This window comes from Bos taurus, chromosome 7 (genome assembly GCF_002263795.3).
Source record: "Bos taurus isolate L1 Dominette 01449 registration number 42190680 breed Hereford chromosome 7, ARS-UCD2.0, whole genome shotgun sequence".
Taxonomy (NCBI): Eukaryota; Metazoa; Chordata; class Mammalia; order Artiodactyla; family Bovidae; genus Bos; species Bos taurus.
The window spans coordinates 102,095,990-102,112,107 of NC_037334.1; the positions used below are offsets into that span (position 1 = coordinate 102,095,990).

Below are 16,118 nucleotides of genomic sequence, written 5' to 3' on the forward strand. Positions count from 1 at the left end.
CCCTTTACCTGGTAGCCTCCTTCTCCCCCAAATAGTGAAGATTGCTGCCATGTCCTGCCTGCTGTACACCATGGGGAGGTTGCTCCAGGACCTTTGCTTCAGATGAGTAAGATCTCCCATCCAATAAACCATTGAGGTCACAGTCACTACGTCTGGGTTCTTTCTTTGGTCTTGAGGCCGTGCAACTATAAGCCTTGCAAGCCTGTAGGGCACAGCCTAACACATGCCCAGCAGCTGTCTCAAAATATCTGGAACATCAGGGGTCACACATTGATACTGACAGGATCGATGGCCACCATTCTCCAACTTATGCTCTAAGCAGAAAAAAGAAAATCCTGAAGTTGCTTAGCTATTTTTCACATGCACACTTAAGAAGGAAAAATAAACATACATAATGTCATTCAAAAAATGACTGAACATTTATCTACTGCCATTTAAAAAAAAAGAATGACGCGACTGCCATCACCAGGCTGGACCCACTCGGACCGTACGTTTGACCGTGGGCGCGCAAAGCAAACCTTTACCGCCAAGTGAGGGGGAAGCGTGGAGCAAGAAAGCTCCTGGGCTCTGGGGATACTTGGCAGCTGTGGGGAAGGATTACAGAGGGGTGGGCATGGCTTCCTTGGCAGCAGAAGTGGAAAGAGGAGGAGGAATAGAGAGTGCAGGGGTCCCTGTCTGCTGCTCTCTGCTGCCCCCTCTGACAGCGGGGTTTCAAGTTGTTTAAAGTTTACATGTACACGTATCACATGACTAAACCCACAGCTCTGAATACTAAAAGCTTTTGTATTGTCACCTTAAATGAGTGAATTGTATGGTTTGTAAACTGCCGGGGACCAGCCCCGGCTGATCCAGGGTATTCGAAGGAGAGACGGCATAGGCGAGGATCAGGAAACAACTGCTTAATTAAACTTTAATTAAAGATATAAAGAGTAATAGAATGAGGATAGCTCAGTGAAGAAATTCAGTGGAGAAAAGAGGCTAAAATAAGGATAGCTCAGTAGGAAAATTCAGTGAAGAAAAGAGGCTGAATAATCCAGCCTGAAGGTAAGAGAAAGAACGACATGGGGAGACCAAGTTTCGGTGAACTAGGCCCGCACTTTATTTTCCAAAGTAGTTTTTATACCTTAAGTTATGCATAGAGGATAATGGGGGAAGGGGTAGAGTCTTGCAGCAAGTCAGGCTTTCTTCCTGCAAACTTATCATATGCAAAAGCTTAGGTGATTTGCATCATCTTCTGGCCTGGAGGCCTGTTAACATTTTAAGACCTTTTCTTCAGAAAACTTATTTTTCTCTAAAGGTGATTGGTCAGGAGCCACCCTCCAAAAGCATTAGATAAAGTTGCATTCCTACAGAGCAAAGGTGTGGTGGGCTATAACAAGAAAAAGAATTAACTCAAGGGTCCCAGGTTACAAACATTAAAGCTACTACTTACACCAATTCTATTAATCAATACACTGCCAGGGACACAGCAGGTAAGGGATATGGAGACTTAGCAGCAAACATTGGCCCAACAAGTGAAAATCCCTTCACCAATACAATTTCTAATCAATCTTTTAACTACTCAAAAGAATCTGTGTTTAGACAGTTTAGAACATCTCCTGCCTCTCACAGTTGGGAGGCTCTGAACAATCACATGTGGCCGGAAAAACCTATTCAGGCAGGCTAGAGGACTTCCAAGGGAGTTTGTAGGTTAAACACTGTCACACCCAGGAATTATTAACTGGACCTGTAAGCTAACTCTTTTTTTCAGAGAGAGGTAGTGGGGGACAGCCCCCCATAAAGTCAGAGGTGTAGGTGAAAGCACAAAGCAGAAAGTAGGCAGATTCTGGTTTTGGGGGTATATGCTGGAGAATTTCCAGGGGGACTCCTGAAGCTCGATCCGCCTTTGCTTATGCGGAACCTCCTTCCTCATGACCTTTGTCATGGGCGGAGTTCCTCACACTGGCTCCCGGCAGTGATAGAATTCCAGTTGAGCTATTCCAGATCCTGAAAGATGATGCTGTGGAAAGTGCTGCACTCAATATGCAATATGCACTCAATATGCAATATGCCGGCTCCTGGCAGTAAACTATCTCAACAAAACTCCTAAGAAAAAAAGAAGTGAAAGTCACTGAGTCATGCCCGACTGTTTGCGACCCCATGGATTGTACCGTCCATGGAATTCTCCAGGCCTGAATACTGGAGAATTCCCTTCTCCAGGGGATCTTTCCCACCCAGGGATCGAACCCAGGTCTCCCACATTGCAGGCGGATTCTTCACCAGCTGAGCCACAAGGGAAGCCCAAGAATACTGGAGTGGGTAGCCTATCCCTTCTCCAGGGCATTTTCCCAGCCCAGGAATCAAACCAGGGTCTCGTGCATTACAGGTGGATTCTTTACCAACTGAGCTATCGGGGAGGCCCTTCCTAAGAAAAAACCATCCCATAATCTCAAGTCAGGTAAACCATTGTCCAACGCCAAGGCCCGAAAACTCCCATAAAGATCTGGGCCACGTGAAAATGCATTCTTGGCTTCCCCAGCCACATCATGGAGTCTTCAAATGCTGAATTGCTCCTACTCGCAGCAGGAGAATGGCTGAGTAATTTCCTAACTGTACACGCGGGGGAAACGCCTCTGGGTGGGCTGCCTAGGCCAGTTCTGAACCCTTCCTCAAGGTGGTCTGCACCTTGCCTTTCTCGCTTAGGAGGCGGCTCACAGATCCGGGGTGACTTTTATTTGGAAGTCTGTGTCCCACAGCAGAATCTCCCAGCCTGATGGTGCCCTTTTACGGTGATTAACCCCCTCCCATCCCACCAGCAGGAAGATCTACTTCCTTCTTTAGTTTTTTCAGTTCAAGGAGACTCAGTCTGTGAGATTGAAACCCTAAAGTCCAGGCGTCTTCCTGGGGAGACATGTGAAGCTAATGATGGAAAGAGCCAAAGAGGTTTGAGGGGAGAACAGAAAATGCTTCGCTTCCTGCTGTTTCACTGCCTCCCATACCCACTCTGTCTTCTCAGGTGCTGCATGACCTTCCAGTCATTTGTCGCAGTTGAGATGAAACCCTTTCACCACTGCAGCCAGACATAGCGTCTTACTCTGAGTGAACAGAAATGTCTTATTGCTTCAGTAAAGCCCTGAATCCCAGTGAAATTGATCATTCAGGTATCTTAGAAAAATTAGGTATGATGCTAAGACTTTTAGAATCTATGCACTGATAGGAACTCAAAGGACGATTACAATTGAGGACTAATAAAGTTTGTGAGGCGGAATAGAAGATACTGCAAATAATCTAATCTTTATTCTGTGTGTGTGTGTGTAGTGGAGGGGAGTTCTTTCTCCAGTTTTCAAATGCAAATTGATGTGGAAATAGGAAGGTGATATTGGAACAAACATTCTGTGGAAATTACATCAGGTTGTGAATTCCTTAGGAAAGACAGAGTACTATGTGATGGCAAAATAATAAGCAGCTGCAGAAACTAACACTCTGCCTCACTCAGTTTTCAGTGGCAGACGAGAATGAGATGCTTGAGAATTTGCCTGCTTTATTCGTAGTCCCTTAAACATGGTCTTCAGTTCAGTTCAGTCGCTCAGTCATGTCCGACTCTTTGTGACTCCAGGAACCACAGCACGCCAGGCCTCCCTGTCCATCACCAACTCCCGGAGTTTACCAAACCCATGTCCATCGATTCAGTGATGCCATCCAACCATCTGATCCTCTGTCATCCCCTTCTCCTCCTGCCCTCAATCCCTCCCAGCATCAGGGTCTTTTCCAATGAGTCAGCTCTTCGCATCAGGTGGCCAAAGTGTTGGAGTTTCAGCTTCAGCATCAGTCCTTCCAATGAACACCCAGGACTGATCTCCTTTAGGATGGACTGGTTGGATCTCCTTGCAGTCCAAGGGACTCTCAAGAGTCTTCTCCAACACCACAGTTCAAAAGCATCAATTCTTCAATGCTCAGCTTTCTTTATAATGCAACTCTAATATCCATACAGGACCACTGGAAAAACCATAGCCTTGACTAGACAGACCTTTGTTGGCAAAGTAATGTCTCTGCTTTTTAATATGCTGTCTAGGTTGGTCATGGCTTTCCTTCCAAGGAACAAACGTCTTTTAATTTCATGGCTGCAGTCACCATCTGCAGTGATTTTGGAGCCCCCAAAAATAAAGTCATCCACTGTTTCCACTGTTTCTCCATCTATTTGCCATGAAGTGATGGGACTAGATTCCATGATCTTAGTTTTCAGAATGTTGAGCTTTAAGCCAACTTTTTCACTCTCCTCTTTCACTTTCATCAACATGGTGTTAGCATCAGCTATATCCATCAAAGGGAGAAGGGAGGTGAATGCTCAGCTGCCATCATTCATGAAACTAGGAGCCTTGCTTAAACATCTGTTTGCTCTGCCAGGTAATGTAAATAATGCCATAGAGTATGTAATCAATCACCCGATGCTTTTGATCGCTGCCTTAGCAATAATTAACAAGGAGTGTGGTGGGTCAACAGCAAGTGAAACTCTCTGATGCAAAGATAATGTCTTGGCTTCCCCCAAAGGACACATATTACAAGTTTTCTTTTGAAGAGTTCTGACGGTGCATAAATGAATACTGAATTCCTGTCCCCTGAACTTCAGGCTCTTATATCCAAATGTCTACCCAACAGATCCATTTGCATGTTTATCTCAAACACAACCTGTTCAAAACTGAACTTACTTTGTCTTTCCCAAACCTGCTCCTCCAGGTCGCCCTCATCTCAGCGGCAACTCCATCCTTCTGGTTGTACAAACCCAGAAAGTTTAGATCATCACAGACTCCTGTCTTCCTTAAATACTTACATTCAGTGTCAACAAATTCCAGGTAATCTAGCTTTAAAATATAACACATACTATAAGGCATTTCTCACCACATTCATTGCTACCAAAGCTGTTGTCGTCTCTCACTTGAATTATTGCAGCAGTCTCCTAACCAGTCCTCCATCGCCCTTTCTCAGTCCATTCTAATTCCAGCTTCCAAAGTGATTGCCTGAAACACGTGTCAGATCGGGTCACTTTTGTTAGATGCTTTCAGTGAGCAACCATGTTATTCAAACTACAAAGCAGACTCCATACAGTGACCTACAAGTCGTGAGACAATTTATTCTACCCCTTTGCCTCTCTGACCTCTTATTATACTTCCTCTTACTCTGTTCTAAGTATCCTTACTCAGAACTTATCCTCTTACTATCCCTCAAAACACAAACTATCCCAAACACAAACACCTCAGCATCTTTGCACTTGCTGGCTCTTCTCCTCTGGAATGCTCCCCCACACCCCAGAGGCATTGCCTCCCTTTCTCACTTTCTTCAAAACTTCACCCATGTCTCTCTTTCTTTTTCACATTGATTTTTCTGCTCCATGTTGTGTTCCTGACTTCCTCCATGCTTTTTTATGTTAGCCTGTAATTTGTTCATTTTCACTGCTATGAAGTATTTCATTGTATGAGTATGCCACAATCCACTTATTCATTCTGTTGATAGATACTTGTTGTTTCCAGTGTTTTGCTATTGCAAATATTCCTCCTTGAACGCAGCTCCTGATGCAAAATTACTGGATTGTAGGCCTGCGCATCTTCAGCTTTGTTATATAATACTAAATTGTTTTTCCAAAATAGCTAGATCAATTTATAGACTCACCAATAATGTATAATTGTATTGTCTGTCCTCATCCATGTCAGTATTTTAAACTATCCCAATCTTGTAGGTTTTAAATCATCTTTAATAATGGTTCTAATTTGCATTTTTTTCTGGCTATTAATAATGTTGAACTTCTTTTAATGTATTTATTGACTGTATCTAGATTTCAACAAAGATCCATCTAGTCAAAGCTTTGGTTTTTCCAGTAGTCATGGATAGATGTGAGAGTTGGACTATAAAGAAAGCTGAGCGCCAAAGAATTGATGCTTTTGAACTGTGGTGTTGGAGAAGACTCTTGAGAGTCCCTTGGACTGCAAGGAGATCCAACCAGTCCATCCTAAAGGAGATCAGTCCTGGGTGTTCATTGGAAGGACTGATGCTGAAGCTGAAACTCCAACACTTTGGCCACCTGATGCGAAGAGCTGACTCATTGTAAAAGACCCTGATGCTGGGAAAGACTGAAGGCAGGAGGAGAAGGGGACAACAGAGGATGAGATGGTTGGATGGCATCGACTCAATAGACGTGGATTTGGGTGAACTTCGGGAGTTGGTGATGGACAGGGTGGCCTAGGCGTGCTGCAGTCCATGGGGTCACAAAGAGTTGGACATGACTGAGCGACTGAGCTGAACTGATACTTTATCAGGATAAGGGAATGCCCTTCTGAGTTTGCCATGAATTTGTTTCACATGGTTGTTAACATTGAGCAAATACTTTCTCTGTATCTACTAGATAAAGGGTCTACAAACTATGACTCACAGGCTGAATTCAGTCCACAAGTTTTTTGCAGGGTGAGGGGTACATAAAATGTTACTGTAAAACAGATACACCCTTTTGTTTAGTATGTATATATGACTGCTTCTCCTACAATGGAAGGATTTTGTGATTCCAACAGAATGTATAGCCTGCAAAGCTGAAAAATATTTACTATCTAGCTAAGTCCTTTACAGAAAATGTTTGCCACCTAACTAGATGATTAAGTGACCTTTTTTTTTTTTTTTTTTTTAACATCTGATCATGTGGTTTTGCTGATGCTTCTCAAATCGCTCACTCACATCTGTTCTCTGCCCTCTCAGCGCTGGTCCCCAGGAGGCTGAGCTTTACTGCTTTTATCCCAACCCCAAGCTCCCTGCCACTGACTTCCCTTGGGGGGCGGGGTGGGCACCAACACACGAGAGGCACTAGCCTGAGATGGGAGGGTGGTCCTCTCCGGGGGTCAGTTCTGACAGTGATCGTCGCAGTTCTGACTTGTACAGTTCTGGCAGAGGTTGCCTTTCTCTATGATGACCACCACTGATGGTTCAATTCTCTTCCCTGAATTCATCTCTCACTGGGCACTTCCACTCTGTGCCCCCTCAGGCCTAGAGGCTTCTGGCTATTTCTGGTTACCAGATGTCCCACTGTTCATTGTGGGTTCTGTTCATCTTTAAAAAGTTCCTTAAATTTTCTTCCGTTAACACACTGGGTGTATTTCTTCTATTTTTTGGCCAGCTCTCTTAGAAATGCAGCTGTTAGTTAAATCAAACTTGCATTTTGGGAATCCACTCAGTTTGGTCAGGATGTGTATTTTTATAGGTCACTGGAGTCAGTTTGCTAATTTATTTTTACATCTTTGTATTCGTGTTCACGAGAGAATGACCTGTTATTTTCCTTTCTCATCCCGTCTTTTTCAGATTTTAAGATTATGCCACCCTCATGCCAAAGACATAAGGAGCAGTACTTCTGTTTCTATCCCATAAAATAATTTGCATAAGATTAAAATTATATATTCCTTAAATTTTGTTATAAATGTTTGGTAAAATCACATGGCTTATTTTTGCTTGGTCAATATGTTTATTATTGTCTTTATCTGAAATATCTTCATAGAAAATTGTGGTTTTCTGTATTAACTCTCAGCAGCCTGTTTCTGAGCTCTAAAGAAGGTTGCCTTCTTCTGAGCTACCCAATCTTTCTTCTGGGCAAGTGACATTTCGGGATGGTTCCGCTTCTTTTCTGCTTCTTTCCTAGGCTTCTTCTCATCCACTGGTTTCTCTTGTACTGCAGCATGAGCTTTCTTGTACGCCTCCTCCATCATGTCTGGAGTTACAGAGTCCTTTCGGTATTGAGAGAATGGTTCCTTACAAGGATCCTCATCGTCTTCAGTCAGGCTATGCATGTCATTTGCCATGTTTTACTCCATGGTGAGCTTTCAGTGAACCTCAGCACTGAGTTCTTTGCTTCCTGAATCATAACCAGGGAATCGTGTGGTACTGTGAGGGACAGAGAAGCCTCCATCGACAGCTCCCTTGAGGGTCCCCAACTTTATTTCCAGTGGTAGACCTGGCAAGTCTTGCATCCAAATAACAGGTGAAGGCACCTGGCTGACCACCAGTCAGGTGGTCATCTACACTGTATTCATCTACAGTCACCTTGACTTGGCCTTCATAAATCTTGCTGATACGAAACCTATTAAGAAGCCTGAAGGCCAGTGTAATATGCTGCAGGGTTATTTGTCAGACCAACCATCACGCCTTATTTTGGGAGTTCGTGAGCATAAGCTACATATATCTCCTTTTAGACTGGTATAAGTAATCTGTCAAATGATACCTTGGTTGGTTACATGAACTGTCATTCTGTATTTGAGTGTGTTGTATTTATTTTTATCTTGGATTACCAATCATTTCTGAGTACAGTCATCAGTTTTGCCCTCTTGCCGTCCTCTAAATTTCAGTGGTATCTCTTGAAGTAGGCTTTATTCTTGACAACTTCAACAAACCCCATGCTGTGGAACAGAGCCTGGGGTTTGCGGCTTGCCAAAGAGCTGGCTTATTTCTTCTTGAACCACATTTGCAGGTTAAATTTTTCTAGAATTTATCAACTTTATAAAGATTTTGAAGTTATCAGGATTAAGTTATAATATCATTTGTCTTTTAAATATCTGCATTATATGGCATTCTGACCCTTTTAATATTTTGTATTTATAAATTGTTTACTTTTTAAATTAGAACTTGCTAGATTTGTCTCAATTTATTAGTGTCTTCAAAAAAGCAACTTTTGGTTCAGTTCATCCTGTCATTATAAACATTTCTATTTCATTAATTTCTATCATGTTCATGATTTCATACCTTGTTTTCTTTAGGCTTGGTCACTTGTTCTTTTTATACCACATTAAATTGGATGCTAGCTCATTACTTTGTAAACTTTAAGTATGTCAGTTCAGTTCAGTTGCTCAGTCGTGTCCGACTCTTAGCAACCCCATGAACCGCACGCAGCACGCCAGGCCTCCCTGTTCATCACCAACTCCCAGAGTTTACTCAAACTCATGCCCACTGAGTTGGTGATGCCATCCAACCGTCTCATCCTCTATTGTCCCCTTCTCCTGCCCTCAATCCTTCCCAGCATCAGGGTCTTCTCCAATGAGGCAGCTCTTCCCATCAGGGGGCCAAAGCACTGGAGTTTCAGCTTCAGCATCAGTCCTTCCAATGAATATTCAGGACTGATCTCCTTTTGGATGGACTGGGTGGATCTCCTTGCAGTCCAAGGGACTCTCAAGAGTCTTCTCCAACACCACAGTTCAAAAGCATCAATTCTAAGTATATAGGTCATAAATTTTCATCTAAGCACAATTTAAGCTGTATCCCATGACCTTTTAAAAACAACTTTATTAAGATATAACTCACATATCATACAATTCACCTAAGTGAGTAACTCAATAGTTTTTGACATATTACATGATTAATCTGTCTAAATTATGGCAAAATAGAGATGAGATGAAAGTTGCCATTTTCACCATTTACAGTTCAGTGACGTTGATGGCGCTCTCAGTGTGGTGCAGTCATCACCACTATTCCCAAAACATCGTCATTACTTCAGCCAGAAACTTTGCAGCCTTTAAGCATTAACTCCCGTTTCCTCTCCCCTAAGCCCTGGTAAACACTTAATCTACTTTCTACCTCTATGGATTTGCCTGTTTTGGATATTTCATATAGGTGGAATCATGTATGCAGGTTAGGAAGCAACAGTTAGAACTGGACATGGAAAAACAGATTGGTTCCAAATAGGAAAAGGAGTCCGTCAAGGCTGTATATTGTCACCCTGCTTATTTAACTTATATGCAGAGTACATCATGAGAAACGCTGGGCTGGATGAAGCACAAGCTGGAGTCAAGATTGCCGGGAGACATATCAATAACCTCAGATATGCAGATGACACCACCCTTATGGCAGAAAGTGAAGAGGAACTCAAAAGCCTCTTGATGAAAGTGAAAGTGGAGAGTGAAAAAGTTGGCTTAAAGCTCAACATTCAGAAAATGAAGATCATGGTGTCTGGTCCCATCACTTCATGGGAAATAGATGGGGAAATAGTGGAAACAGTGTCAGACTTTATTTTTCTGGGCTCCAAAATCACTGTGGATGGTGACTGCAGCCATGAAATTAAAAGATGCTTGCTCCTTGGAAGGAAAGTTATGACCAACCCAGACAGCATATTAAAAAGCAGAGACATTACTTTGCCAACAAAGGTCTGTCCAGTCAAGGCTATGGTTTTTCTAGTGGTCATATGGATGTGAGAGTTGGACTGTGAAGAAGGCTGAATGCCAAAGAACTAATGCTTTTGAACTGTGGTGTTGGAGAAGACTCTTGAGAGTCCCTTGGACTGCAAGGAGATCCAACCAGTCCATCCTAAAGGAGATCAGTCCTGGGTATTCATTGGAAGGACTGATGTTGAAGCTGAGACTCCAATACTTTGGCCACCTGATGCAAAGAGCTGACTCATTTGAAAAGACCCTGATGCTGGGAAAGATTGAGGGCAGGAGAAGGGGATGACAGAGGATGAGACGGTTGGATGGCATCACTGAGGGACCTGAGTCTGAGTGAACTCCGGGAGTTGGTGATGGACAGGGAGGCCTGACATGCTGCAATTCATGGGGTTGCAAAGAGTTGGACACGACTGAGCGACTGAACTTAACTGATGCAATATTTTTCCTTTTATATTTGACATATTTCACTTAGCATAATTTCTTCAAGGGGCAATCATGTGGTAGCATTATTCAGAACTTCATTCCTTTTGAAGGCTGAATAATATTCCATCGCATGTATATACCATGTTTTCTTTACTCATTCACCTGTCAGTGGACACTTGGATTGTTTCTACCTTTTGACTATTGGATAATACTACAGTAAACATTGGCATGCAATTATCTGTTCCTGTTTTCAGTTCCTTTGGGTATATACCCAGGAGTGGAATTGCTGGGTCATATGCTAAGTCTGTGTTTAGGTTTCTGAGGAAGAAACAGAGTTTCCCGTAGTGGCTGAACCGTTTTATACTTTTACATTCCTACCAGTAATGTACAAGGGCTGCAATTTCTCTACATTGTGTCATCAACACTCGTTATTTTCTATTTCTTTTTAAAAACTATCACAGCCATTCTAATGAGTGTGACGTGGTATCTCATTTGCATATCTTTGAGAAAATGTATAATCAAATCTTTTGCCCATTTTTAAATTGGGTTCTTTTTGTGTATTGAGTTATAGGAGTTTTTATATATTCTGGATATTATGGTTTTTTAATATTGCATAAAAACAAGTCATTACCTTTTTAACTAACTACCTCAGGTATTAACTACCTCAGGTAAAATGGGTGATTATTAACATAGTTAGTGATCAGTGAGGATTCAATGGAAGTCCTGTTCTCAAACTTGAGGCGGATTTGCTGCTGACTTGCTTCTAGCTATGACTAAGTCACATAACCACCACTATGATGGTTTCATCACTGTTTATTTACCACGTAATTTTTTTAATGAATTGTATATATATGTATGTGTATATATATATATTTATATATGTAAGGATGGAATTCTAAAGGGAAAGAGTAAAAGCACAGAAACCCAGAGACTATAGATTACATGTTACAATGCAGTAGGAAAGCATGCTGGAAGAACCATTCCAGTGAGTACTTTTCCCTTCACTTCTACTTCAAAATAATTCACAGGAAGGAGTGAAGTCGGGCTCCGTTCCCTTTAGTTTCTCTTCTGTTCTTCATTTCATGGGACCTCTTATCAGAACAGAAGCTCTACTGGGATGTGGAGGTAAGGAGTGAGCGAAGGTGTCACTGGCTATCTGGTCTCCTCTAGCTACCTGCCGGCCCAAGGAGATGGCTCTGCTCACTCTGCTCTTGGCAAGGACCTGCACAGCGCGGACAATGAGATGCTCAGACGAGGCAAGTCCACTGCACCGAGCGACCTTACTTCTTAACGAGTTCTGCGTGAGTGCACAAAGGAGGTGGTGTTGGGGGTGAGGAAGAAGTTGGGTGAGGAGGACAGGGAGGGGTCAGAGGAAGCGGGAGAATCCGGCAATCCGGTCCTCACACTCTGGGCAAGCTACCAATTTAGATACTTTTTCATTTGATGGCACTGAATTGACCTTTGCCTGTTTAATTGTAACACTGCACAAAGCTGGCATTGCCCTCTCAATCACAAATTCATCTGTGGAAAATAAAAGTTTGGAAAAAAAATTTGCTTCTTAAATGCTTATTTTGGTGTTTAATTACTCATCAACATGATTAGAAACTCCAACTGGAAATGGCCCAGTCCTTTCCAGACCTCTGAACAAAACCTTATTAGAACTTTCTATACAGTCAAAAATAAGTGGAAGAGGCTTAAGGTAAGGGTCCCAAACAAGATGTCTATGCAAAAGGCTATCATTGAGATTTTAAGATTGGATATAAGTAAAGAAATGTATTCATTAAGAACTACAGGTCACTGTTTCACTATCCTATTGGACTTCAAGGTGTAGGAAGGCGGAGAGATTTCTCATTGATATATCCTTAGTGCCAGAACAGCACACGGACATAATACATATCTTTTTTGAGGGTATGAATGAATCTCATAACTAGTAAGTTTTGTTTTGTAAACCTTAATGAGTTACCTTTTTAAAAGATGGTGATATAAGAAAAATTTTATACTAGAAATGTTTATTATGATATTTAAAAATAACGTTTCAAGTGAGGAAATTACTTTCATTCCAAAAGTTTTCTTTAGTATACTCAGCATTTCCTGCTACATCACGTTTTCAAGTGTTCATAAAAAACACCACAAGGTGGCATACAAAGCCTCATGAAGACAGTGCTATTGTTTTTGGTCAGAATTTTACTCTCTGCTTACAGAACAACTCCCTTAAATCCTGGTAAGAGGGACTCACTCTGGGCTCTTGGCTTAAGGGCTGTGCTCCATTCCCCTTGACAGTGTCTCTCCACTAGAGTGAGAAGCTCACAGGGCTCAGCGATGTGCCCCTTTCCCCCTTGGAGAACCTCTTCAAAGGCCTCCCTCTGGGGGTTGGACAGAGGCAGAGATCACACTGCAAAGGCTTGGGCCGGTCCGAGGCTGCATCTGCAGGGGCTCAAATGGAGGAGAGACGCAGCAGGGGAGGGTGGAAAGGGAGGATGAGACAAAGGATGCTCGGAGGCCAGCTATCCCTGCTTTGCTACTTACTCATGTCAGGCTGAAGGAGTCTAAGAATTCGAGGAAGCTTGAGGCATATTTGCTGACGTAGGAACAGCTTATTAGCTTGACTTATCACTTCTAAATATTTAGGTATATGGTATGTAAAAATCTATTTTCTCTCTTGACAGGGCCCTGTAAACATTAGGATAAGATTATGTGTATGTATCTAATTTGTAGGTATTTCCTGTGTATTTGTTTATTTAATATCTATATTTGGAATCTACATTCAAATTCTGAGGTTTCAATAATAAAATCAGCATTTTTATTTGAACAGCTTATATTCACTATCAGGAAATAAAGTAACTTTCAGTATAAATGGCCTTTAATAAAATCTGGAAAAAAGATGAGTTTTGGCAGTCATTGCAGCAATCCACCAATACCCTAGTTTTCCTCCTTCCGAGGCATATAATAGGACTGAATTAGGCATGGCTAGGTGGCTAGGTTCAATGGCACCCCACTCCAATACTCTTGCCTGGAAAATCCCATGGATGGAGGAGCCTGGTGGGCTGCAGTCCATGGGGTTGCTAAAAGTTGGACACAACCGAGTGACTTCACTTTCACTTTTCACTTTCATGCATTGGAGAAAGAAATGGCAACCCACTCCAGTGTTCTTGCCTGGAGAATCCCAGGGACAGGGGAGCCTGGTGGGCTTCCATCTGTGGGGTCACACAGAGTCGGACACGACTGAAGCGATTTAGCAGCAGCAGCAGCAGGTGGCTAGGTTTTGTTTTTTAAACTTTTGTTTAGACTCTTACACAGAACGATTGTATTGAGATATAACTCATAAAATTCAGCATTTTAAAGTATACAATTCAGTGGATCTTAATATTTTCAGTTACATATCGATCACCCATTAACTTTAGAACACTGCTATCACTACAAAAAGAAACCTGTGCCCACTAGCAGTACGTGACTAGGTTTGACCATTGTGATGAGAGTAAGAAGGATGCCCAAGTCTTTTCACAGCCAGTGTTCAGTTCGCCATGCTCTCTCCTTGCCATGGTGATGGGGGTATTCCAGAAGTCAGTATCTTTCGGCCTGCATCCTGGAGTGAGGACGAAAATGGAGCCTTAATGAACCAAGAGGGTGGCTAAGAAGTAAAAGTCTTGTTTTAAGCCACTAAGAATTTGGGGTGATTTGTAGACAGAGTGTAGTGGAACCCAACATGATCAGTGCACACAGGATGAAGGTCTGTGTGAGAAAGTATTTAGCGGAGGCAGAATTCTAAAAGAAAAAAAAGGTTTAGAAACTGTAATTTAAAATGACTCACTACTAATTACCCTGTTACAGTGGAAAAAGATTTACTCAGATATTGAAAAAAAAGTTCACTTCATTTGAGTTAAGAAAAGGAAACTTGACCACTTACATTTACCAAACAGAGTTCAGTATGACTCCATCATCAACTTTGTTCTGCTAATGGGAGAAGGACAAGAATCACTACTTGAGACAACTATGTTTTCTTAAGGCTTCTTTCTGGAATTCTATGTGGAATCTATTTGGTCGGTAATATAAGATGAAGTCTTTGATTTCTTTCCTCTAATCATTTTTCCTTTTCAGTTCAGTTCAGTCGCTCAGTCATGTCTTTTTGTGACCTCATGGACTGCAGCACGCCAGGCCTCCCCGTCCATCACCAACTCCCAGAGTTTACTCAAACTCATGTCCATTGACTCAGTGATGCCATCCAACTATCTCATCCTCTGTCATCCCCTTCTCCTCCCACCTTCAATCCTTCCCAGCATCAGGGTCTTTTCCAATGAGTCGGTTCTTTGCATCAGGTGGCCACAGTATTGGAGTTTCAGCTTCAGCATCAGTCCTTCCCATGAGCACCCAGGACTGATCTCCTTTAGGATGGACTAGTTGGATCTCCTTGCAGACCAAGGGACTCTCAAGAGGCTTCTCCAACACTACAGTTCAAAAGCATCCATTCTTCAGTGCTCAGCTTTCTTTATAGTCCAACTCTCACATTCATACATGACTACTGGAAAAAGCATAGCTTTGACTAGATGGACCTTTGTTGGCAAAGTAATGTCTCTGCTTTTTAATATGCTGTCTAGGTTGGTCATAACTTTTCTTCCAAGGAGCAAGCGTCTTTTCATTTCATGGCTGCAGTCACCATCTGCAGTGATTTTGGAGCCCAAAAAAATAAAGTCTGACACTGTTTCCACTGTTTCCCCATCTATTTGCCATGAAGTGATGGGACCAGATGCTATGATCTTAGTTTTCTGAATGTTGACTTTTAAGCCAACTTTTTCACTCTCCTCTTTCATCAAGGGGCTTTTTAGTGCTTCTTTGCTTTCTGCCATAAGGGTGGTGTTATCTGCATACTTGAGGTTATTGATATTTCTCCTGGAAATCTTGATTCCAGCTTGCGCTTTATCCAGCCCAGTGTTTCTCATGATATACTCTGCATATAAGTTAAATAAGTACAGTCACAATAAACAGCCTTGACGTACTCCTTTCCCGATTTGGAACCAGTCTGTTGTTCCATGTCCAGTTCTAACTATTGCTTCCTGACCTGCATACAGATTTCTCAGGAAGCAGGCCAGGTGGTCTGGTATTCCCATTTCTTTCAGAATTTTCCACAGTTTGTTTGATCCACACAGTCAAAGGCTTTAGTGTAGTTAATAAAGCATAAGTAAGTGTTTCTCTGGAACTCTCTTGCTTTTCCAATGATCCAGCTGCTGCTGCTGCTAATATATAGATGGCTTGTATGATCTGTAATATATAGATCATATATGATTTATAATCTATAATATAGATCATACAAGCCACATACACAACAAATTGCCAACCTCTGCTGGATCATTGGAGAAGGCAATAGCACCCCACTCCAGTGTTCTTGCCTGGAGAATCCCAGGGACGGAGGAGCCTGGTGGGCCGCCGTCTATGGGGTTGTACAGAGTCGGACACGACTGAAGCGACTTAGCAGCAGCAGCAGCAGCTGGATCATTGGATCCAGCAGCAGTAGCAGCAACTATTATAGAAATTATAGTTTAAAAT

At 42.3% G+C, this 16,118-nt stretch overlaps 1 pseudogene; it reads right to left on the bottom strand.

The window, feature by feature from the left end:
- Window positions 1–5,691: 5,691 nt before the first annotated feature.
- On the bottom strand, window positions 5,692–9,190 carry LOC132345802 (large ribosomal subunit protein uL18-like; annotated as a pseudogene).
- Window positions 9,191–16,118: the final 6,928 nt, after the last annotated feature.